Below are 26653 nucleotides of genomic sequence, written 5' to 3'. Positions count from 1 at the left end.
GAGAGATTTCACTGTAAACATCATTACAAATCGTTTTATTAGAGAGATTTAACTGTAAACATCATTACAAGTCGTTTTATTAGAGATATTTTTCTGTAGACATCATTACAAGTCGTTTTATTGGAGATATTTCACTATAAAGATCATTACAAGTCGTTTTATTAGAGATTTCACTGTAAACATCATTACAAGTCGTTTTATTAGAGAGATTACACTGTAGACATCATTACAAGTCGTTTTATTGCAGAGATTTCACTATTAAGATCATTACAAGTCGTTTTATTAGAGAGATTTCACTGTAAACATCATTACAAGTCGTTTTATTGGAGAGATTTCACTATTAAGATTATTACAAGTCGTTTTATTAGAGATTTCACTGTAGACATCATTACAAGTCGTTTTATTTGAGAGATTTCACTGTAAATATCATTACAAGTCGTTTTATTAGAGAGATTTCACTGTAAACATCATTACAAGTCGTTTTATTGGAGATATTTCACTATAAAGATCATTACAAGTCGTTTTATTAGAGATATTTCACTATAAAGATCATTACAAGTCGTTTTATTAGAGCGATTTCATTGTAGACATCATTACAAGTCGTTTTATTAGAGTGATTTCACTGTAAACATCATTAGATGTCGTTTTATTGTAGAGATTTCACTATTAAGATCATTACAAGTCGTTTTATTAGAGAGATTTCACTGTAAACATCATTACAAGTCGTTTTATTAGAGAGATTTCACTGTAGACATCATTAGAAGTCGTTTTATTAGAGAGATTTAACTGTAAACATCATTAGAAGTCGTTTTATTGGAGACATTTCACTATTAAGATCATTACAAGTCGTTTTATTAGAGATTTCACTGTAAACATCATTATAAGTCGTTTTATTAGAGAGATTTCACTGTAGACATCATTACAAGTCGTTTTATTGAAGAGATTTCACTATTAAGATCATTACAAGACGTTTTATTAGAGAGATTTCACTGTAAACATCATTACAAGTCGTTTTATTAGAGAGATTTCACTGTAAACATCATTACAAGTCGTTTTATTAGTGAGATTTCACTGTAAACATCATTACAAGTCGTTTTATTAGAGAGATTTCACTGTAGACATCATTACAAGTCCTTTTATTGGAGTGATTTCACTATTAAGATCATTACAAGTCGTTTTATTAAAGAGATTTCACTGTAGACATCATTACAAGTCGTTTTATTGGAGTGATTTCACTATTAAGATCATTACAAGTCGTTTTATTAGAGAGATTTCACTGTAAACATCATTACAAGTCGTTTTATTAGAGAGATTTCACTGTAGACATCATTAGAAGTCGTTTTATTAGAGAGATTTAACTGTAAACATCATTAGAAGTCGTTTTATTGGAGACATTTCACTATTAAGATCATTACAAGTCGTTTTATTAGAGAGATTTCACTGTAAACATCATTACAAGTCCTTTTATTAGAGAGATTTCACTGTAGACATCATTACAAGTCGTTTTATTGGAGAGATTTCACTATTAAGATCATTACAAGTCGTTTTATTTGAGATATTTCACTATAAAGATCATTACAAGTCGTTTTATTAGAGAGATTTCACTGTAGACATCATTACAAGTCGTTTTATTTGAGATATTTCACTATAAAGGTCATTACAAGTCGTTTTATTAGAGAGATTTCACTGTAGACATCATTAGAAGTCGTTTTATTAGAGATTTTACTGTAAACATCATTAGAAGTCGTTTTATTGGAGACATTTCACTATTAAGATCATTACAAGTCGTTTTATTAGAGAGATTTTACTGTAAACATCATTACAAGTCGTTTTATTAGAGAGATTTCACTGTAGACATCATTACAAGTCGTTTTATTGGAGAGATTTCACTGTAAATATCATTACAAGTCGTTTTATTAGAGAGATTTCACTGTAGACATCATTACAAGTCGTTTTATTAGAGAGATTTCACTGTAAACTTCATTATAAGTCATTTTATTAGAGAGATTTCACTGTAGACATCATTCGAAGTCGTTTTATTGGAGAGATTTCACTATTAAGATCATTACAAGTCGTTTTATAAGAGAGATTTCACTGTAAACATCATTACAAATCGTTTTATTAGAGAGATTTAACTGTAAACATCATTACAAGTCGTTTTATTAGAGATTTTTCTGTAGACATCATTACAAGTCGTTTTATTGGAGATATTTCACTATAAAGATCATTACAAGTCGTTTTATTAGAGATTTCACTGTAAACATCATTACAAGTCGTTTTATTAGAGATTACACTGTAGACATCATTACAAGTCGTTTTATTGCAGAGATTTCACTATTAAGATCATTACAAGTCGTTTTATTAGAGATTTCACTGTAAACATCATTACAAGTCGTTTTATTGGAGAGATTTCACTATTAAGATTATTACAAGTCGTTTTATTAGAGAGATTTCACTGTAGACATCATTACAAGTCGTTTTATTTGAGAGATTTCACTGTAAATATCATTACAAGTCGTTTTATTAGAGAGATTTCACTGTAAACCTCATTACAAGTCGTTTTATTGGAGATATTTCACTATAAAGATCATTACAAGTCGTTTAATTAGAGATATTTCTCTATAAAGATCATTACAAGTCCTTTTATTGGAGTGATTTCACTATTAAGATCATTACAAGTCGTTTTATTAAAGAGATTTCACTGTAGACATCATTACAAGTCGTTTTATTGGAGTGATTTCACTATTAAGATCATTACAAGTCGTTTTATTAGAGAGATTTTACTGTAAACATCATTATAAGTCGTTTTATTAGAGAGATTTCACTGTAGACATCATTAGAAGTCGTTTTATTAGAGAGATTTAACTGTAAACATCATTAGAAGTCGTTTTATTGGAGACATTTCACTATTAAGATCATTACAAGTCGTTTTAGTAGAGAGATTTCACTGTAAACATCATTACAAGTCCTTTTATTAGAGAGATTTCACTGTAGACATCATTACAAGTCGTTTTATTGGAGAGATTTCACTATTAAAATCATTACAAGTCGTTTTATTTGAGATATTTCACTATAAAGATCATTACAAGTCGTTTTATTAGAGAGATTTCACTGTAGACATCATTACAAGTCGTTTTATTTGAGATATTTCACTATAAAGATCATTACAAGTCGTTTTATTAGAGAGATTTCACTGTAGACATCATTAGAAGTCGTTTTATTAGAGAGATTTCACTGTAAACATCATTAGAAGTCGTTTTATTGGAGACATTTCACTATTAAGATCATTACAAGTCGTTTTATTAGAGAGATTTTACTGTAAACATCATTACAAGTCGTTTTATTAGAGAGATTTCACTGTACACATCATTACAAGTCGTTTTATTGGAGAGATTTCACTGTAAATATCATTGCAAGTCGTTATATTAGAGAGATTTCACTGTAGACATCATTACAAGTCGTTTTATTAGAGAGATTTCACTGTAAACTTCATTATAAGTCATTTTATTAGAGAGATTTCACTGTAGACATCATTAGAAGTCGTTTTATTGGAGAGATTTCACTATTAAGATCATTACAAGTCGTTTTATAAGAGAGATTTCACTGTAAACATCATTACAAATCGTTTTATTAGAGAGATTTAACTGTAAACATCATTACAAGTCGTTTTATTAGAGAGATTTTTCTGTAGACATCATTACAAGTCGTTTTATTGGAGATATTTCACTATAAAGATCATTACAAGTCGTTTTATTAGAGAGATTTCACTGTAAACATCATTACAAGTCGTTTTATTAGAGAGATTACACTGTAGACATCATTACAAATCGTTTTATTGCAGAGATTTCACTATTAAGATCATTACAAGTCGTTTTATTAGAGAGATTTCACTGTAAACATCATTACAAGTCGTTTTATTGGAGAGATTTCACTATTAAGATTATTACAAGTCGTTTTATTAGAGAGATTTCACTGTAGACATCATTACAAGTCGTTTTATTTGAGAGATTTCACTGTAAATATCATTACAAGTCGTTTTATTAGAGAGATTTCACTGTAAACATCATTACAAGTCGTTTTATTGGAGATATTTCACTATAAAGATCATTACAAGTCGTTTAATTAGAGATATTTCTCTATAAAGATCATTACAAGTCGTTTTATTAGAGCGATTTCATTGTAGACATCATTACAAGTCATTTTATTAGAGTGATTTCACTGTAAACATCATTAGATGTCGTTTTATTGTAGAGATTTCACTATTAAGATCATTACAAGTCGTTTTATTAGAGAGATTTCACTGTAGACATCATTACAAGTCGTTTTATTGGAGAGATTTCACTGTAAATATCATTGCAAGTCGTTTTATTAGAGAGATTTCACTGTAGACATCATTACAAGTCGTTTTATTAGAGAGATTTCACTGTAAACTTCATTATAAGTCATTTTATTAGAGAGATTTCACTGTAGACATCATTAGAAGTCGTTTTATTGGAGAGATTTCACTATTAAGATCATTACAAGTCGTTTTATAAGAGAGATTTTACTGTAAACATCATTACAAATCGTTTTATTAGAGAGATTTAACTGTAAACATCATTACAAGTCGTTTTATTAGAGATATTTTTCTGTAGACATCATTACAAGTCGTTTTATTGGAGATATTTCACTATAAAGATCATTACAAGTCGTTTTATTAGAGAGATTTCACTGTAAACATCATTACAAGTCGTTTTATTAGAGAGATTACACTGTAGACATCATTACAAGTCGTTTTATTGCAGAGATTTCACTATTAAGATCATTACAAGTCGTTTTATTAGAGAGATTTCACTGTAAACATCATTACAAGTCGTTTTATTGGAGAGATTTCACTATTAAGATTATTACAAGTCGTTTTATTAGAGAGATTTCACTGTAGACATCATTACAAGTCGTTTTATTTGAGAGATTTCACTGTAAATATCATTACAAGTCGTTTTATTAGAGAGATTTCACTGTAAACATCATTACAAGTCGTTTTATTGGAGATATTTCACTATAAAGATCATTACAAGTCGTTTAATTAGAGATATTTCTCTATAAAGATCATTACAAGTCGTTTTATTAGAGCGATTTCATTGTAGACATCATTACAAGTCGTTTTATTAGAGTGATTTCACTGTAAACATCATTAGATGTCGTTTTATTGTAGAGATTTCACTATTAAGATCATTACAAGTCGTTTTATTAGAGAGATTTCACTGTAAACATTATTACACGTCGTTTTATTAGAGAGATTTCACTGTAGACATCATTAGAAGTCGTTTTATTAGAGAGATTTAACTGTAAACATCATTAGAAGTCGTTTTATTGGAGACATTTCACTATTAAGATCATTACAAGTCGTTTTATTAGAGAGATTTCACTGTAAACATCATTATAAGTCGTTTTATTAGAGAGATTTCACTGTAGACATCATTACAAGTCGTTTTATTGAAGAGATTTCACTATTAAGATCATTACAAGACGTTTTATTAGAGAGATTTCACTGTAAACATCATTACAAGTCGTTTTATTAGAGAGATTTCACTGTAAACATCATTACAAGTCGTTTTATTAGTGAGATTTCACTGTAAACATCATTACAAGTCGTTTTATTAGAGAGATTTCACTGTAGACATCATTACAAGTCCTTTTATTGGAGTGATTTCACTATTAAGATCATTACAAGTCGTTTTATTAAAGAGATTTCACTGTAGACATCATTACAAGTCGTTTTATTGGAGTGATTTCACTATTAAGATCATTACAAGTCGTTTTATTAGAGAGATTTCACTGTAAACATCATTACAAGTCGTTTTATTAGAGAGATTTCACTGTAGACATCATTAGAAGTCGTTTTATTAGAGAGATTTAACTGTAAACATCATTAGAAGTCGTTTTATTGGAGACATTTCACTATTAAGATCATTACAAGTCGTTTTATTAGAGAGATTTCACTGTAAACATCATTACAAGTCCTTTTATTAGAGAGATTTCACTGTAGACATCATTACAAGTCGTTTTATTGGAGAGATTTCACTATTAAGATCATTACAAGTCGTTTTATTTGAGATATTTCACTATAAAGATCGTTACAAGTCGTTTTATTAGAGAGATTTCACTGTAGACATCATTACAAGTCGTTTTATTTGAGATATTTCACTATAAAGGTCATTACAAGTCGTTTTATTAGAGAGATTTCACTGTAGACATCATTAGAAGTCGTTTTATTAGAGAGATTTTACTGTAAACATCATTAGAAGTCGTTTTATTGGAGACATTTCACTATTAAGATCATTACAAGTCGTTTTATTAGAGAGATTTTACTGTAAACATCATTACAAGTCGTTTTATTAGAGAGATTTTACTGTAGACATCATTACAAGTCGTTTTATTGGAGAGATTTCACTGTAAATATCATTGCAAGTCGTTTTATTAGAGAGATTTCACTGTAGACATCATTACAAGTCGTTTTATTAGAGAGATTTCACTGTAAACTTCATTATAAGTCATTTTATTAGAGAGATTTCACTGTAGACATCATTCGAAGTCGTTTTATTGGAGAGATTTCACTATTAAGATCATTACAAGTCGTTTTATAAGAGAGAATTCACTGTAAACATCATTACAAATCGTTTTATTAGAGAGATTTAACTGTAAACATCATTACAAGTCGTTTTATTAGAGATTTTCTGTAGACATCATTACAAGTCGTTTTATTGGAGATATTTCACTATAAAGATCATTACAAGTTGTTTTATTAGAGAGATTTCACTGTAAACATCATTACAAGTCGTTTTATTAGAGAGATTACACTGTAGACATCATTACAAGTCGTTTTATTGCAGAGATTTCACTATTAAGATCATTACAAGTCGTTTTATTAGAGAGATTTCACTGTAAACATCATTACAAGTCGTTTTATTGGAGAGATTTCACTATTAAGATTATTACAAGTCGTTTTATTAGAGAGATTTCACTGTAGACATCGTTACAAGTCGTTTTATTTGAGAGATTTCACTGTAAATATCATTACAAGTCGTTTTATTAGAGAGATTTCACTGTAAACCTCATTACAAGTCGTTTTATTGGAGATATTTCACTATAAAGATCATTACAAGTCGTTTAATTAGAGATATTTCTCTATAAAGATCATTACAAGTCGTTTTATTATAGCGATTTCATTGTAGACATTATTACAAGTCGTTTTATTAGAGAGATTTCACTGTAAACATCATTAGATGTTTTATTGTAGAGATTTCACTATTAAGATCATCACAAGTCGTTTTATTAGAGATATTTCACTGCAGACATCATCACAAGTTGTTTTATTAGAGAGATTTCACTGTAAACATCATTATAAGTCGTTTTATTAGAGAGATTTCACTGTAGACATCATTACAAGTCGTTTTATTGAAGAGATTTCACTATGAAGATCATTACAAGTCGTTTTATTAGAGATATTTCACTGTAAACATCATTACAAGTCGTTTTATTAGAGAGATTTCACTGTAAACATCATTACAAGTCGTTTTATTAGTGAGATTTCACATTTCACTGTAAACATCATTACAAGTCGTTTTATTAGAGAGATTTCACTGTAGACATCATTACAAGTCCTTTTATTGGAGTGATTTCACTATTAAGATCATTACAAGTCGTTTTATTAGAGAGATTTTACTGTAAACATCATTACAAGTCGTTTTATTAGAGAGATTTTACTGTAGACATCATTACAAGTCGTTTTATTGGAGAGATTTCACTGTAAATATCATTGCAAGTCGTTTTATTAGAGAGATTTCACTGTAGACATCATTACAAGTCGTTTTATTAGAGAGATTTCACTGTAAACTTCATTATAAGTCATTTTATTAGAGAGATTTCACTGTAGACATCATTCGAAGTCGTTTTATTGGAGAGATTTCACTATTAAGATCATTACAAGTCGTTTTATAAGAGAGATTTCACTGTAAACATCATTACAAATCGTTTTATTAGAGAGATTTAACTGTAAACATCATTACAAGTCGTTTTATTAGAGAGATTTTTCTGTAGACATCATTACAAGTCGTTTTATTGGAGATATTTCACTATAAAGATCATTACAAGTCGTTTTATTAGAGAGATTTCACTGTAAACATCATTACAAGTCGTTTTATTAGAGAGATTACACTGTAGACATCATTACAAGTCGTTTTATTGCAGAGATTTCACTATTAAGATCATTACAAGTCGTTTTATTAGAGAGATTTCACTGTAAACATCATTACAAGTCGTTTTATTGGAGAGATTTCACTATTAAGATTATTACAAGTCGTTTTATTAGAGAGATTTTACTGTAGACATCATTACAAGTCGTTTTATTTGAGAGATTTCACTGTAAATATCATTACAAGTCGTTTTATTAGAGAGATTTCACTGTAAACCTCATTACAAGTCGTTTTATTGGAGATATTTCACTATAAAGATCATTACAAGTCGTTTAATTAGAGATATTTCTCTATAAAGATCATTACAAGTCGTTTTATTATAGCGATTTCATTGTAGACATTATTACAAGTCGTTTTATTAGAGAGATTTCACTGTAAACATCATTAGATGTCGTTTTATTGTAGAGATTTCACTATTAAGATCATCACAAGTCGTTTTATTAGAGATATTTCACTGCAGACATCATCACAAGTTGTTTTATTAGAGAGATTTCACTGTAAACATCATTATAAGTCGTTTTATTAGAGAGATTTCACTGTAGACATCATTACAAGTCGTTTTATTGAAGAGATTTCACTATGAAGATCATTACAAGTCGTTTTATTAGAGAGATTTCACTGTAAACATCATTACAAGTCGTTTTATTAGAGAGATTTCACTGTAAACATCATTACAAGTCGTTTTATTAGTGAGATTTCACATTTCACTGTAAACATCATTACAAGTCGTTTTATTAGAGAGATTTCACTGTAGACATCTTTACAAGTCCTTTTATTGGAGTGATTTCACTATTAAGATCATTACAAGTCGTTTTATTAGAGAGATTTCACTGTAGACATCATTACAAGTCGTTTTATTAGAGTGATTTCACTATTAAGATCATTACAAGTCGTTTTATTAGAGAGATTTCACTGTAAACATCATTACAAGTTGTTTTATTAGAGAGATTTCACTGTAGACATCATTAGAAGTCGTTTTATTAGAGAGATTTAACTGTAAACATCATTAGAAGTCGTTTTATTGGAGACATTTCACTATTAAGATCATTACAAGTCGTTTTATTTGAGATATTTCACTGTAGACATCATTACAAGTCGTTTTATTTGAGATATTTCACTATAAAGATCATTACAAGTCGTTTTATTAGAGAGATTTCACTGTAGACATCATTAGAAGTCGTTTTATTAGAGAGATTTCACTGTAAACATCATTAGAAGTCGTTTTATTGGAGACATTTCACTATTAAGATCATTACAAGTCGTTTTATCAGAGAGATTTCACTGTAAACATCATTACAAGTCGTTTTATTAGAGTGATTTCACTGTAGACATCATTACAAGTCGTTTTATTGGAGAGATTTCACTATTAAGATCATTACAAGTCGTTTTATTTGAGATATTTCACTATAAAGATCATTACAAGTCGTTTTATTAGAGAGATTTCACTGTAGACATCATTACAAGTCGTTTTATTAGAGAGATTTCACTGTAGACATCATTACAAGTCGTTTTATTGGAAAGATTTCACTATTAAGATCATTACAAGTCGTTTTATTAGAGAGATTTCACTGTAGACATCATTACAAGTCGTTTTATTAGAGAGATTTCACTGTAAACATCATTATAAGTCGTTTTATTAGAGAGATTTCACTGTAGACATCATTACAAGTCGTTTTATTAGAGAGATTTCACTGTAAATATCATTGCAAGTCGTTTTATTAGAGACATTTTACAAGTAATTTTATTTGCAAAAGTATTTCATATTACCTAAGCTTGTATAACCTTGTATGACATCATGCTTGCAATCTGTTATGACCTTCAGTAACATCAAATTGTGACCTCAAATGTTCTGTCTATAGAGCATCTAACTAAGTTTTAACAACTGATAGAATGATATTTTTGGTTTGTGTTGTATTATTTACTGAGTCATCCAGACTTTGTGTTCCACACGATTGCATACGTTCTATTGTATTGGCCAAGATTTACAACCACGTGAAGACACTTGTTTAAGGGAAGCTTTGTGGGTAAACCTGTTATGACTAACAATTCTTAGTTAATATTGTTAAAGAAAATTGAATTTTCTAACAATCTTAAAAATCAATTCTTTTTTGCACTGAATTAGAACGGATTCCTACCTTACCCTTAACAACAAAAAGGGTCTACAAACATGGCTGATTAGATCATTATAAAATGTTGTTAGTGAGACACGCATTGTGTTTAACGAAGAACGTTTTAGAAAATAAATCCATTAAGTTTATGTTTTATCTAAACGCACATAACATGAAGTTCTTTATGATGCTAGAGAAACCCGCTGGTTCAAGAAGTCTTGAACAAATGAAATAAAAACCTTATACTCCGAGCGCTTTCGAAAGTTGGACCTTTCTTCTGCAAATTGGGAATGGTGGTGTGTGTTATTGAATGAGTCATATATATAGAGGTAGCTTCTCTGACATCATGATTAGTGATATATATACAGTGGAACCCCTCTAAAGCAGCCACCTTCGGAACTGAGACAAACTGGTCTGATTAGAGGGGCTCCACTGCATACATACATACACGTATATATAAATTTACTCAATTTAATGCTTAGAAATAAGCAGAATGACTAAATGAAGTATCCTTTATAATTGTTTGCTGCTAGATAAAAAACACATTGGCTATGTACTGTGTTCATTGCAAGGAATCGAACCACGGATTTTAGCGTTGTAGGCTAGTAAACTTACAGCTCTTTCATTTTTCAGCCGTGGGAGCGTTATAATGTGAGGGTCAATCCTATTATACGTTGGTTAAAGAGTAGCCCAACAGTTGGCGGTAGGGGATGATAACCAGCTGCCTTTCTTCTAGTCTTACAATGCTAATTTAGGGACAGCTAGTGCAGATACCCCTCGTATAGCTTTGCGCGAAATTTAAAAACAAACATTCTAGCGAACTGCTTGAAATTCCTGTAAAGAAGTAGTGATTATTTAGCAACGCATGTTACATATTTAAATACAGTAATAAAAATACCTGATTGTTGTTGCACGCAAAGAATATTCCTATCTGTTTAATGCTCCAGGGACATACTGATTTGCCGTGCACAGTTCGTTTCTTTCTCTTCAGAAGATACCCAAGATTCGATGGATGGATATTAACCATACAGATGCTACATAAAGGTCCAGATTTAATTAACTTTTAAAGGTCAAGATGAAAACGAAGACATAGGTTTTTACAATGGTTTTTGTTTTGCCTCTGCACGCTACATTTTCTCTTTGTTTATACATATCTGACGAATGAAAGTAGAGTCGTTCTTCGTAAATCAAACCTAGAATTTCCCCAGTAGAACAGCGGTAAGACTAGGAATTAAACTGTTAAAATCCAGGGTTTGATAGCAGATAACTCAATACGTATTTGGTTGGTCTAAGGACGAACAAATATACCAACCAAATTTAGATTTTTTTTAAACCGTTAGATGAGAAAATATGTTGAGAGCCTGTTCAACAGGTTCATGTATTTTAATGGAAAATTAGCCGTCTGAATTTCAGAAACGTTATATTAATGTTTTTCGAAACTGACTTCTGTATTTTGTGGTTTATCTTACAGAAATGTTCACTGTAAACCTACTACCAAATGTTTAAATATTACAAAAACGTCTCTAAAGTTTTACAGAAATGTTCAGTGTAAACCTACTACCAAATGTTGAAATATTACAAAAACGTCTCTAAAGTTTTACAGAAATGTTCAGTGTGAACCTACTACCAAATGTTTAAATATTACAGAAACGTCTCTAAAGTTTTACAGAAATGTTCAGTGTAAACCTACTACCAAATGTTTAAATATTACAGAAACGTCTCTAAAGTTTTACAGAAATGTTCAGTGTAAACCTACTACCAAATGTTTAAAGAATTTTGGTCACGTGCACAGGAAACAAGTATGTATAAACAAGGTCTGTGATAAACATTTTATTAACTTCCGACTTCGACTATTAAAATCTATTTACTAATGCATCGAGTCTTAAACCTCTAGTTGTCTGTTTTGTTGTGTAGAAAATAGTAGTTGTGTTTGTTAAACGTCTAGCAGGAAATAACTTTTATCTGAATTGTCTCATGTTTACCTTATCGAGCATGTCGTATCCCAGTCAATGGGCATGCTTTGGGGACATTATAATGTGTGGTCAATCTCACGATTTGATCGGAAAGAGTAGTCCAAGAGCTTGTGTGATTCAGATGTTCATTAGCTGCCTTCCCTCTAGTCTATCAATTTTAAATGTGTGATAGACGTATACGAAATTCTACAAACAGACATTTGACAAGTTAAGACCTTTTTTTATTGTGGCTAATAGAATAACGTATATAATAATTTGACCTAAACATTAACTTGTTATCAATATTCATATGCCAAGTTTGCTAACCTTATTTCTAGTTACCCTCTACAGTCCGTGTGACCTGAAAAATAATCGGACAGCACAATATTCGTCAAAGAAGCTCCTATCAGTAGGAGTGGTCATTTTGGTTAGTGACGTGTGTAAATTATTTGCTTAAGGTTAAGCACAAAGCTACACAATTGGTTGTTTCTCGGGTATCGATACCCAATATTTATCGTTGTAAACCCTTCAGACTTAATGTTGAATCGTCCAGGACGTGCATGAATTGAGAAAACTTGTAGCTTCGTTAAATAAATATGTATTAGCTCACCTTTATTTTCCTGTACATCATCGCTTTTAATACGTGTGCACTCCACGTTTAATAGATAAATATTCATTAACTTTGACGAACTATTTTCGTACCCCTAGTGCACAGAAGATGCGAAAGAATTGAACAAACTTGTTAATAGATATTCGAGCCTTTGCATAATGCACGTGAACACGGCTTGTGCAATATTGCAAAACCAACGAAAGCATACCAATATGTTTTGTCTTATTTTAACCTATAGATGTCACTAGTTACACAAAGGTGAAGATTGACAACCGCTGTTCGAGCCTTCGCATAATGCACGTGAACACGGCTTGTGCAATATTGCAAAACAAAGGCATACCAATATGTGTTGTCTTATTTTAACCTATAAATGTGACTAGTTACACAAAAGGTGAGGATTGAAAACAGCTGTTGCAAAGGTGCTTGTAACAGTTGTATTTTTTGTTTTTTAACTATTTGAGGATAAAGCTCTATGTTGAGACATGTACAGACTTGTTGCTCGCTTCCTGTGTTTTACCTTAAGTTTAGGCTTTAAGTTTTGTTATCTTTAGTTTACTTTAACACATTATTAATGTTGGTGTCATTAACTGTTAAATTGTTATTCTAGTAATGTTCTTTTCTAACTTATTGAAGAGTTAAAACATCATCAATAAACTTTTATTATTATTATTATTGTGGCTTAAGTACGAGTTTTTATGTGGCCAACATTGTAAAACTTCTGGGTACACTTGTGGGATCTTACTTCTCAATATTAGTGAACTGTATATTAGTTTGTACAGGATACAACGCCACCTAGTGGTGTGCTTTATGAACACTAGGTTCAGAACACGGAATAAGTTGTTGTTTTGTTTGTCGTTACAAGGGCGGAAGAGAGTATGGCCAGCCGGGTTCCCCCACAAACCTTACACCGGTTCTGGTTGAAAGTCAAATTCATCGGTTAGCGGAGGCAGCAGAGGCGCTGGTCAAGACGCTGCCACCCTTTGTACCAAAAACTCAAAACAACAAGAAGAAGATTAGTAAAGATTTAGAGGTAGGCATTGTTGTCTTTAGTAAGGGTTGTCATTAGGGTTAGAGTTTCGTTCGGGTTGTCAAGCATTGCAGTCTTTAGTAAGGGTTGTCATTAGGGTTAGAGTTTCGTTCGGGTTGTCAAGCATTGCAGTCTTTAGTAAGGGTTGTCATTAGGGTTAGGGTTTCGTTCGGGTCGTCAAGCATTGTTGTCTTTAATAAGAGTTGTCATCAACCCCCCGTGTTAGGGTTTCGTTCGGGTCCTCACGGTTTTCTCTTCAAGGGCAACAGTTTATTTTATTATAAAGGGTACGTGCCAGTGGCTTGTTATGCTTACATAACTGCAGATGGTAAACAACACGCTCATAGTATTGCAAAACGTGTCCAAATATTTACGATTTTTGTAAAGCATTTCTTTAACTCACTATTTAGTAATCTAAGTTAATTTAGGTTTGTGATTAAAGATTTGTGGTTAAAGTTAAGCACAAAGCTAAATAGTAGGCTATCTGTGTTCCCCCAATCCGGGTATCGAAACCGGGTTTCCACCGTTGTAGGTCTACAAGCATACCGCTCTGCTACTGGAGCAGGGGACACGTTACTGTAGTAAGTTAAATAATTTATTATTAGGTTACTATACTTTGTTGGACCGACTGTTTGGAGCTTACTTTACAGAATTCTTTTCACCAAAGGTGAACTTGTAAGTTTAATTAGTAACGTAGACATTTAATGTATCCTTTGATTCGCCCTGTTAATAGTTGCTTCTATTTTATGACTGCATTTAACTAGTGTAAATGGAAGTATTTGATTTTCTGTGTTTATTTTGTTTTCCTATCTCATGTGTTAAATACAACACAGGAAACAAAACAGTTTGTTTATCCGGTAATTTGCTGTTTGTTTTAGAGGAGAGTCTCACTGAGCTATCTGCTGTGTCCACCGCGGTGAATCGAACCTCTGATTTTGGCGATGTAAGTTCGTAGACTGACCCGGTAATTTAAGCTGTTTACACTAAAATCTGGAACTCCGGAATCGGAAACTGATTTATCTCGTTTTAAAAAGTCAACGAGTATTCTCTTGATAATTACAAAGTGCAGTGTAATATGTTCACATTAACTCGAGACCTGTGTTTGAGTATATGTTCTGTGGATAGTAAATTCAACGTACTTTGGTCCTGTAATAGATAGAGATCTGTGTTTGCAGCTGGTAAGCCGGGTTCGAATTCATACGATATCAAAGTATTATCCGCACTTTAAGCTATGGGTGCATTATAAAAGTGACAGTCGATCGTTTATTGTGGGTGGTAGAGTGCTGCTGATTGGTTGTTTCAAAATAGGAACGGCAACAGACAGTTTTATAGCAGCTTTGCCAGAAATACAAAAAACTAATATATATACGCATGTGTTGGGGAGTGTGGAAGTGTACTATATGTATGGATATATCCATTCTCAGTATATACTGGTTTAACTTTTAGTGTGTTACACTTAAACATTTCACTTTTGTCCACTAAACTTCTATGTCATATTTTTGTTAAATATTAAACACTCTAACTAAACCAGTAGTAATCTAATACATAAATTTAAGCTGCTTATGTTACATCTCGCACCTTTCAGCCATCTGTACCTTACACGTGTCCACATTTCTTGATCAACCAGTACCAGAGTTGACACTAATATAGGACGACATGAGAAAGATCGTTTCCCCGTTCTGTATAAATAAGCGTTAATATATGTGTTTCTGTCCCTCATACGCTTTCACATTTCCTGATCAGTCAGTACTCAACTTGACACAGTGATATAGGACGACATGAGAAAGATCGTGAAGGGGTTACCACTCCCTCTCTTCCCCCGTTCTGTATAAATCAACGCCAGTATATGTATGTTTCTGTTCCTTATACGTGTCCACATTTCCTGATCAGTCAGTACTCAACTTGACACAGTGATATAGGGCGACATGAGAAAGATCGTGAAGAGGTTACCAATCCCTCTCTTCCCCCGTTCTGTATAAATCAACGCCAGTATATGTATGTTTCTGTTCCTTATACGTGTCCACATTTCCTGATCAGTCAGTACTCAACTTGACATAGTGATATAGGGCGACATGAGAAAGATCGTGAAGAGGTTACCACTCCCTCTCTTCCCCCGTTCTGTATGAATCAACGTCAGTATATGTATGTTTCTGTTCCTTATACATGTCCACATTTCCTGATCAGTCAGTACTCAACTTGACACTGATATAGGACGGCATGAGAAAGATCGTGAAGAGGTTACCACTCCCTCTCTTCCCCCGTTCTGTATGAATCAACGTCAGTATATGTATGTTTCTGTTCCTTATACGTGTCCACATTTCCTGATCAGTCAGTACTCAACTTGACATAGTGATATAGGACGACATGAGAAAGATCGTGAAGGGGTTACCACTCCCTCTCTTCCCCCGTTCTGTATAAATCAACGTCAGTATATGTATGTTTCTGTTCCTTATACATGTCCACATTTCCTAATCAGTCAGTACTCAACTTGACACAGTGATATAGGACGACATGAGAAAGATCGTGAAGGGGTTACCACTCCCTCTCTTCTCCCGTTCTGTATAAATCAACGTCAGTATATGTATGTTTCTGTTCCTTATTCGTGTCCACATTTCCTGATCAGTCTGTACTCAACTTGACACAGTGATATAGGACATCTAATTTCATATTGATGTAATTTTTGAAAACAGTATGTCTTTATTTTCAGTATTGATACATTTACTTTTATTGTACTTTATTTGTTTATTATCTTAAGAAAAAAAATCGAAGCATCAATTCCTTTGTTATAAAATACTTTGTATTTCACTCACCAGATGGACGGGTACTATATAAAATGCTTGTTTTTAGTACACCATATTGCGTTATTTTCTTATATATATCACAGAACAGTTGTTGTATAGATAAAGATTCCACTTGTCAAAGTTCAACACAGATAATATTTCAAAGGATTTTAAATTAGGTTATGATCAGCAATTTGTCATAAGACAGTGGTATTAGGGTTATGTGTACTATTAAATACCGCATAGTGTGATTAAAATGTTATTATACACTTTGAGAATCCTTTAGTGTTTAGTGATTTATATACAATACGTCTAAAACTGAATTATTGTCTTGTGATAACTATAATTAATCATAATCTTACAAGTTATTCAAAGAAAAGCCACGAAATAATCCCACATATTTCTCACGACTAACAATAGTTTTATATTGTACCGAAGCAATTACTTAGGAGAACAAGTGTTGTGACGTGAACGCCTTTTGCAAGCTCGCAAAGTATATAATTATGACCAATTAATTATACCTGTCGTAACACACTGTTATTAGGCCTATTATACCTGTCGTAACACACTGTTATTAAGCCTATTATACCTGTCGTAATACACTGTTATTAGGCCTATTATACCTGTCGTAACACACTATTATTAGGCCTATTATACCTGTCGTAACACACTGTTATTCGGCTTATTATACTTGTCGTAATACACTGTTATTAGGCCTATTATACCTGTCGTAACACACTGTTATTCGGCTTATTATACTTGTCGTAATACACTGTTATTAGGCCTATTATACCTGTCGTAACACACTGTTATTAGGCCTATTATACCTGTCGTAACACACTGTTATTAGGCCTATTATACCTGTCGTAATACACTGTTATTAGGCCTATTATACCTGTCTTAATACACTGTTATTAGGCCTATTATACCTGTCGTAACACACATGTAAGACTTACATGTAATGTAGGAAGTCCAGTTTGGAATGGTATACCGCCCATAGCTCTCATCAATTTAAACAGCTTCAAGTAACGATTCTAGATGTATGTTATTAAAGATGTAACCCTAGTGGAGCAATTATATTTCTGGACTTGAATAATATTGAATTTTCACCGTCATAGACATAAACAGCAATGACCAAAGGTCATTCTAGCCGCAAACAGCAATAAATAAACGTCATTCTAGAAGAACATTGAATAGACATGATTCTAGACAGTGTGTTCCAGACATGAAAACGTTCACTTACAGGACGTAACTGTACACAGTAAATTGGTCAGTTGACCAATTGGTCAGTTTGGAATGGTATACCGCCCATAGCTCTCATCAATTTAAACAGCTTCAAGTAACGATTCTAGATGTATGTTATTAAAGATGTAACCCTAGTGGAGCAATTATATTTCTGGACTTGAATAATATTGAATTTTCACCGTCATAGACATAAACAGCAATGACCAAAGGTCATTCTAGCCGCAAACAGCAATAAATAAACGTCATTCTAGAAGAACATTAAATAGACATGATTCTAGACAGTGTGTTCCAGACATGAAAACGTTCACTTACAGGACGTAACTGTACACAGTAAATTGGTCAGTTGACAATCTGAACAAGAGATCTACTCGGTCGTTTCGTAATATATTAGTCAGAGAAACAGTTTCATATCCTAACGATGTCTGCCAACTTGGCTTCATATGGAAAACACGATGTATTTTATTCTGTCTCAGATATTTAAACAGATTATCTCATAAGACGGTACTATACAGGGTGGCCCGTAAGTCTCTACCCATCCATATATCTTATGTATCCACTATATCTGAGTGGTATCACCAGTATTCTTGTGCTCATGTACCCACGTACTTGTCACAATACGCTCTTGAAGTGTAAATGGACATCGGCCATATTTCTCTGAAAAAAAGAAACAAATTTATAATAGATGCGTAATTGAATATAACATAATAACATACGGATGGGTAGGGACTTACTGTAGAATCATAAAGATTTTATTATGAAGTCTAAGTTTGGCACAGAATGGAACTGTTGACCTCAGTCTCGTGCTTCCTGTTACCTGGATTACACCATTAACGGTTGAAAAACAAAACAGCAATATGGTTCTCGCGTGTCTTCAAAGTAACTTTTATTGTTCTTGTTTTAAATAAAAGATAAGTTTAAACGCTGTCTTTTCTTGGAACTCATTTCTCATAATGTAAACAGAACCTCTCATTAGAATCAACAACAGAAACTCCTATGGAACTCATTTCTCATAATGTAAACAGAACCTCTCATTAGAATCAACAACAGAAACTCCTATGGAACTCATTTCTCATAATGTAAACAGAACCTCTCATTAGAATCAACAACAGAAACTCCTATGGAACTCATTTCTCATAATGTAAACAGAACCTCTCATTAGAATCAACAACAGAAACTCCTATGGAACTCATTTCTCATAATGTAAACAGAACCTCTCATTAGAATCAACAACAGAAACTCCTATCAAGAAGTGGTCCTTGAGTAAGTTCTCGACGAATGTTGATGAAAGACACTGTTCGTAAAGAAAGCATGCTTGAAAGAAGTGTATCTATGTATGTGTAAATAAGAACTGGATGTTTTTATTGAACACGAGGAAAAATAATTTTAACATACAGAATGAATTTTGAACAATATAACGCTATGGACTTGTGTATCAGAATAGTCTACCGTGTATTATACTTCGTTAAGATACTCGTGACCATAATATTTTGTGACTCAGATAAATTTCGTATTCCACAGTTTTTAAATTGGTAAGTAGGTGAATATAAAACATTAACTTTTTAACGTTTTTTTTCGTTAGAAATTGTTATCTAAATGGGAATTTAAAGCTAGGGTGACAAGTTTTATTAAAGTCGCGTTTTTAAAGAAAGAATTCCTGATTATTTTAAGTTGTTTTTTATTATAAAATGCCATCTAAATGGGAACTTAAAGCTAGGGTGACAAGTTTTATTAAAGTCGCGTTTTTAAAGAAAGAATTCCTGATTATTTTAAGTTGTTTTTTATTATAAAATGCCATCTAAATGGGAACTTAAAGCTAGGGTGACAATTTTTATTAAAGTCGCGTTTTTAAAGAAAGAATTCCTGATTATTTTAAGTTGTTTTTCACAATAAAATGTTATCTAAATGGGAACTTGAAGCTAGGGTGACAATTTTTATTAAAGTCGCGTTTTTAAAGAAAGAATTCCTGATTATTTTAAGTTTTTCATTATAAAATGTCATCTAAATGGGAACTTAAAGCTAGGGTGAAAATTTTTATTAAAGTCGTGTTTTTAAAGAAAGAATTCCTGATTATTTTAAGTTGTTTTTCATTATAAAATGTTATCTAAATGGGAACTTAAAGCTAAGGTGACAATTTTTATTAAAGTCGTGTTTTTAAAGAAAGAGTTCCTGATTATTTTAAGTTGTTTTTTACTATAAAATGTCATCTAAATGGGAACTTAAAGCTAAGGTGACAATTTTTATTAAAGTCGTGTTTTTAAAGAAAGAATTCCTGATTATTTTAAGTTGTTTTTCATTATAAAATGTTATCCATATGGGAACTTGAGGCTAGGGTGACAATTTTTATTAAAGTCGTGTTTTTAAAGAAAGAATTCCTGATTATTTTAAGTTGTTTTTCACAATAAAATGTTATCTAAATGGGAACTTGAAGCTAGGGTGACAATTTTTATTAAAGTCGCGTTTTTAAAGAAAGAATTCCTGATTATTTTAAGTTTTTCATTATAAAATGTCATCTAAATGGGAACTTAAAGCTAGGGTGAAAATTTTTATTAAAGTCGTGTTTTTAAAGAAAGAATTCCTGATTATTTTAAGTTGTTTTTCATTATAAAATGTTATCTAAATGGGAACTTAAAGCTAAGGTGACAATTTTTATTAAAGTCGTGTTTTTAAAGAAAGAGTTCCTGATTATTTTAAGTTGTATTTTACTATAAAATGTCATCTAAATGGGAACTTAAAGCTAAGGTGACAATTTTTATTAAAGTCGTGTTTTTAAAGAAAGAATTCCTGATTATTTTAAGTTGTTTTTCATTATAAAATGTTATCCATATGGGAACTTGAGGCTAGGGTGACAATTTTTATTAAAGTCACGTTTTTAAAGAAAGAATTCCTGATTATTTTAAGTTGTTTTTCATTATAAAATGTTATCTAAATGCTAAGGTGAGAAACATTTGGTCGTTTTTAGATTTTAAGAAGTTAGAAATATAAGTACATTTATAGTATGAATTAAATGAGCTTTAACCACTTATCAGTACACAGTAGTGTGTAGTTTGTCAGTAGACAGTAAAGTGACGTCAAATAAGGAACGCTTAATGTTGCAATTTATACTGTGATGTCAGTGTGCATACCGTGAATCATGAGAAGATGTATACTACAACACAGCTTCATGTATAAACTTGAAAAGCAACAAATAAAAATATACTTTCGAAAGAGAAAACTTCCAGAGACCATGTGCATGTGTATCTAACATATCTAAACATATTCAAGATTTTGATTTCATATTGACGTCCCAACCCTCATGAGCTGTTTGCAGACTTATGGCTCTTTGTTTTGTGAAATAACTTGTGACGTATCTTTATCCTGCTGTTTACATAGTGAATTTGTTGTATGTATCCTGGCGAAACAAGTAGTTTCTACATGCTTGGATAATGCATTTACTGTGAAAACAAATTCCCATAATTTTTGGACTTTCCTAACTTATTATGGGTAGTTTTATAGAGTTTACATTTGGTATACTGTTGACTGTCGCTTGGGCCCATATCGTCAGATGTTGACGAAAGGTGTCGGCTGTGCATATGGCAAATGTAGTGTGGCTCAGTCGTATGGTTACATATTGTTCTTTGCTTTTAATTATACGTTCTGAGAATTACAACTTATCGAGTAAACAGTTGTTTATTTTTATGTGACTTTTGTATTAGGAAGCTAAGAATCAACAAAGTTTTGTAAGTTACATCAGAAAGTACAAAAAGTGCTGGTTAACAAAGCTAGGTGTCATGACTGTTGGTTAACAAGGGTAGGTATAAGGACCGCTGGTTAACAAGAGTAGGTGTTAGGACCGCTGGCTAACAAGGATATGTGTCAGGACCGCTGGTTAACAAAGCTAGGTGTCAGGAGTGCTGATTAACAAAGCTAGGTGTCAGGACCGCTGGCTAACAAAGCTAGGTATCAGGACTGTTGGCTAACAAGGGTAGGTGTCAGGACTGCTGGTTAACAAAGCTAGGTATCAGGACTGCTGGTTAACAAAGCTAGGTGTCACGACCGCTGGCTAACAAGGTTAGGTATCAGGACTGCTGGTTAACAAAGCTGGGTGTCAGAAGTGCTGATTAACAAAGCTAGGTGTCAGGAGTGCTGATTAACAAAGCTAGGTGTCAGGAGTGCCGATTAACAAAGCTATGTGTCAGGACAGCTGGTTAACAAGGGTAGGTGTTAGGACTGCTGGTTAACAAGGGTAGGTATCAGGACCACTGGCTAACAAGGTTAGGTATCAGGACTGCTGGTTAACAAAGCTAGGTGTCAGGAGTGCTGATTAACAAAGCTAGATGTCAGGAGTGCTGATTAACAGAGCTAGGTGTTAGGAGTGCTGATTAACAAAGCTAGGTGTCAGGACAGCTGGTTAACAAAGGTAGGTGTCAGGAGTGCTGATTAACAAAGCTAGGTGTCAGAATCGCTGGCTCAAAAGATTAGGTATCAGGACTGCTGGTTAACAAAGCTAGGTGTCAGGAGTGCCGATTACCAAAGCTAGGTGTCAGGACAGCTGGTTAACGAGGGTAGGTGTCAGGACTGCTGGTTAAGAAGGGTAGGTATCAGGACCGCTGGTTAACAAGGGTAGGTGTTAGGACGGCTGGCTAACAAAGCTAGGTGTCAGGAGTGCTGATTAACAAAGCTAGGTGTCAGGACCACTGGCTAACAAAGCTAGGTATCAGGACTGTTGGCTAACAAGGGTAGGTGTCAGGACTGCTGGTTAACAAAGCTAGGTATCAGGACTGCTGGTTAACAAAGCTAGGTGTCAGGACCGCTGGCTAACAAGGGTAGGTATCAGGACCACTGGCTAACAAGGTTAGGTATCAGGACTGCTGGTTAACAAAGCTAGGTGTCAGGAGTGCTGATTAACAGAGCTAGATGTCAGGAGTGCTGATTAACAAAGCTAGGTGTCAGTAGTGCCGATTAACAAAGCTAGGTGTCAGGACAGCTGGTTAACAAGGGTAGGTGTTAGGACTGCTGGTTAATAAGGGTAGGTATCAGGACCGCTTGTTAACAAGGGTAGGTGTCAGGACTGCTGGTTAACAAAGCTGAGTATCAGGACTGCTGGTTAACAAAGCTAGGTGTCAGGACCGCTGGCTAACATGGTTAGGTATCAAAACTGCTGGTTAACAAAGCTGGGTGTCAGAAGTGCTGATTAACAAAGCTAGGTGTCAGGAGTGCCGATTAACAAAGCTAGGTGTCAGGACAGCTGGTTAACAAGGGTAGGTGTTAGGACTGCTGGTTAAAAAGGGTAGGTATCAGGACCGCTGGTTAACAAGGGTAGGTGTCAGGACTGCTAGTTAACAAAGCTAGGTATCAGGACTGCTGGTTAACAAAGCTAGGTGTCAGGACCGCTGGCTAACAAGGTTAGGTATCAGGACTGCTGGTTAACAAAGCTGGGTGTCAGAAGTGCTAATTAACAAAGCTAGGTGTCAGGAGTGCTGATTAACAAAGCTAGGTGTCAGGAGTGCCGATTAACAAAGCTAGGTGTCAGGACAGCTGGTTAACAAGGGTAGGTGTTAGGACTGCTGGTTTACAAGGGTAGGTATTAGGACCGCTCGTTAACAAGGGTAGGTGTCAGGACTGCTGGTTAACAAAGCTAGGTATCAGGACCGCTGGTTAACAAGGGTAGGTGTCAGGACAGCTGGTTAACAAGGGTAGGTGTTTGGACTGCTGGTTAACAAGGGTAGGTATCAGGACCGCTGGTTAACAAGGGTAGGTGTCAGGACTGCTGGTTAACAAAGCTAGGTATCAGGACTGCTGGTTAACAAAGCTAGGTGTCAGGACCGCTGGCTAACAAGGTTAGGTATCAGGACTGCTGGTTAACAAAGCTAGGTGTCAGGAGTGCTGGTTTACAAGGGTAGGTGTTAGGAGTGCTGATTAACAAAGCTAGGTGTCAGGACAGCTGGTTAACAAGTGTAGGTGTCAGGAGTGCTGATTAACAAAGCTAGGTGTCAGGATCGCTGTCTCATAAGATTAGGTATCAGGACTGCTGGCTAACAAAGCTAGGTATCAGGACCGCTGGTTAACAAGGGTAGGTGTCAGGACTGCTGGTTAACAAAGCTAGGTATCAGGACTGCTGGTTAACAAAGCTAGGTGTCAAGACCGCTGGCTAACAAGGTTAGGTATCAGGACTGCTGGTTAACAAAGCTAGGTGTCATGAGTGTTGATTAACAAAGCTAGGTGTCAGGAGTGCTGATTGACAAAGCTAGGTGTCAGGATTGCTGGTTAACAAGGGTAGGTGTCAGGAGTGCCGATTAACAAAGCTAGGTGTCAGGAGTGCCGATTAACAAAGCTTGGTGTCAGGACAGCTTGTTAACAAGGGTAGGTGTTAGGACTGCTGGTTAAGAAGGGTTGGTATCAGGACCGCTGGTTAACAAGGGTAGGTGTTAGGACAGCTGGCTGACAAGGGTATGTGTCAGGAGTGCTGATTAACAAAGCTAGGTGTCAGGAGTGCTGATTAACAAAACTAGGTGTCAGGATTGCTGGTTAACAAGGGTAGGTGTCAGGAGTGCCGATTAACAAAGCTAGGTGTCAGGACAGCTGGTTAACAAGGGTAGGTGTTAGGACTGCTGGTTAACAAGGGTAGGTATCAGGACCGCTGGTTAACAAGGGTAGGTGTCAGGACCGCTGGTTAACAAGGGTAGGTGTTAGGACAGCTGGCTGACAAGGGTATGTGTCAGGCCGCTGGTTAACAAAGCTAGGTGTCAGGACCGCTGGCTAAAAGGGGTATTTACGAGTACTGTTGGCTAACAAAGCTACGTAACACGACCACTAGCTAGGCACCAGAAATACTGTTCACTTATCGTTTTTTTCATGCAAACAGTGAAATATTAATTGTTATGGTACAGAAATGTTATTTCACTGATACAACACTAAAACGTATTTTGGGATAACTACAAACTAGTTATTATAAGCTTGTTACAATTAAACTTTGTTACTGTTTTCTTGCACATAAAAAACAATTTCAGTTTCAATAGAAATTTCCATACTTAATTATTATTTAATTTTAAAGTATTTTCATTAGAAAAAGAAAACATAGCTTTTTTTTTATCAATTTGTTATTTTTATTACAGTTCCTTCGTAAACGTGCAGTAAACAGACAGTACATCTACGGTAGGTGTACGTGTCACTTTAGGAAATTATCTGCTGGAAAACAAAACAAAACAGATGTCTAAAAAATATGTAAGAGAAAATCAATGCAAAAAATTGTTTTTAAAATAATATCAAATCTCTCATATATAATCTTGTAATGAGATAAATTAGAGTGTGTGAGATAAATGAACGCGGCGACCTGGCGGTAGGTTTATCGACCTCCACCCTCAAATCCAGGGTTCTTTTCTTCACGGTAGAGACAGAGAAGATAGCCCAAGGTGACTTTGCTGTACAGTTAACAGACAGTAAATCAAATTTATAGTGAAAAGCATTTTATATTTAGAAAAATATATGAGCAAAATTACATGAAAGTTGTTTAATGTAATAATGAATAACAGACGCAAAAATTTGTTGTTCTTTCCCGTCTGTTACTAACAGACAGTTTTATATTAAACACAAAAATATTCCCCGATAAATCACCTGTACTTACAACAGTGAAGTAACGAAAACTGTTCTACCAGGTTTATCTCGGTGAATGATTTGTAACTCATGTTTTCTTTGTATATTGTTATTGTAATTTTGCGCTTGTGGCAAAGCTAATAAGTGTGTTTGTTACTTCATTAATTCTGAACAAGTACCTTAGGGAAAGGCAACCAAATAACATCATCCTACCACCCTCCACTAAGGGGACTCACTACCACTCTTATAACGCACCGGCATCTTAATTGTGAGATAACATCATCTTACCACCCTCCACTAAGGGGACTCACTACCACTCTTATAACGCACCGGCATCTTAATTGTGAGATAACATCATCTTACCACCGTCAACTAAGGGGACTCACTACCACTCTTATAACGCACCGGCATCTTAATTGTGAGATAACATCATCTTACCACCCTCCACTAAGTGGACTCACTACCACTCTTATAACGCACCGGCATCTTAATTGTGAGATAACATCATCTTACCACCCTCCACTAAGTGGACTCACTACCACTCTTATAACGCACCGGCATCTTAATTGCGAGATAACATCATCTTACCACCCTCCACTAAGTGGACTCACTACCACTCTTATAACGCACCGGCATCTTAATTGTGAGATAACATCATCTTACCACCCTCCACTAAGTGGACTCACTACCACTCTTATAACGCACCGACATCTTAATTGCGAGATAACATCATCTTACCACTCTCCACTAAGGGACTCACTACCACTCTTATAACGCACCGGCATCTTAATTGCGAGATAACATCATCTTACCACCCTCCACTAAGGGGACTCACTGCCACTCTTATAACGCACCGGCATCTTAATTGCGAGATAACATCATTTTACCACCCTCCACTAAGTGGACTCACTACCACTCTTATAACGCACCGGCATCTTAATTGCGAGATATCATCTTACCACCCTCCACTAAGGTGACTCACTACCACTCTTATAACGCACCGACATCTTAATTGCGAGATAACATCATCTTACCACCGTCCACTAAGGGGACTCACTACCACTCTTATAACGCATCGACATCTTAATTACAGTACATTTTTTTATGATACCACACAGATTCAAACAC

General features: G+C 34.0%; 1 pseudogene across 1 annotated transcript in view; it reads left to right on the top strand.

Annotated features, from left to right (window-relative positions):
• Positions 1-26653, top strand: part of LOC143237506 (uncharacterized) — a 167795-nt pseudogene that overhangs the window by 111797 nt on the left and 29345 nt on the right. The window contains exon 7 of the transcript XR_013020117.1: positions 13767-13934. The product of XR_013020117.1 is annotated as an uncharacterized LOC143237506 (transcript). The remainder of the gene's footprint in view (positions 1-13766; positions 13935-26653) is intronic.

Source organism: Tachypleus tridentatus, chromosome 2 (assembly GCF_004210375.1).
Source record: "Tachypleus tridentatus isolate NWPU-2018 chromosome 2, ASM421037v1, whole genome shotgun sequence".
NCBI lineage: Eukaryota > Metazoa > Arthropoda > Merostomata > Xiphosura > Limulidae > Tachypleus > Tachypleus tridentatus.
The sequence above is the reverse complement of the archived record's forward strand: the minus strand, read 5'-3'. Positions and strand labels throughout refer to the sequence as shown.